The sequence below is a fragment of the Myotis davidii genome, unplaced genomic scaffold (genome assembly GCF_000327345.1).
Source record: "Myotis davidii unplaced genomic scaffold, ASM32734v1 scaffold61, whole genome shotgun sequence".
Taxonomy (NCBI): Eukaryota; Metazoa; Chordata; class Mammalia; order Chiroptera; family Vespertilionidae; genus Myotis; species Myotis davidii.
In genome coordinates, this window is record NW_006291729.1 from 1153763 (window position 1) to 1154322 (window position 560).

The 560-nt window shown below is 60.4% G+C and overlaps 1 long non-coding RNA gene across 1 annotated transcript in view; it reads right to left on the reverse strand.

Annotated features, from left to right (window-relative positions):
• The window catches only part of LOC107183300, a 7066-nt gene extending 6787 nt beyond the window's left edge, over window positions 1–279 (reverse strand). The window contains exon 1 of the long non-coding RNA XR_001514083.1: window positions 71–279. This is a non-coding gene — a long non-coding RNA (uncharacterized LOC107183300). The remainder of the gene's footprint in view (window positions 1–70) is intronic.
• Between the last annotated feature and the right edge of the window lie 281 nt (window positions 280–560).

The following is a 560-nucleotide window of genomic DNA, read 5'->3' on the forward strand; positions in this document are numbered from 1 at the left end:
GGGTTCCTCTCCAGCATCTAGAGCTGCCCCCCACCCCCTTCGCCACACACAGCGGGAGCCCAAACAGCACCTGAGAAGGGACTGGAAGGATGAGTGAGGCGGCCCTGCCCCGGAGCGTTTGGTACCAGCAACTTGGCGGGGGCGGGTGGGGGGCATTTTGTTTTCGCACCTAAGTTCCCAAAGCGCCGGAGAAGCGGACGCTGAGTGTTGCTTCCATGCGAGCGCAGAATTCCCCCGCGGCTCCCCCGCGGCTCCCCCGCGGCTCCGTGTCCGTAGGGTACCTCATCTCTCAGCCTCAACTGATTTCAACCAAATTTTGCCAATCCGGTTAGGTCCTCTCACCACCAGAGGGAGCTTACAGGCCTCCCAGGCAAGCAGAAGCTGTGGGCCCAGGGGCACCTCGCTCAGAGAGCTGCTTTACAAGTTGCTGAAATGACAAAGGACTTTCAAAAGGAGGCTCTGACTCAGACCACAGTCCTAGGGCCTCTGCCTCCCGCCCAAGACCTGGCCTTCAGGAACGTGTTTCCAAAGAGAGAAACTCGGGGACCCACAGACGCTGA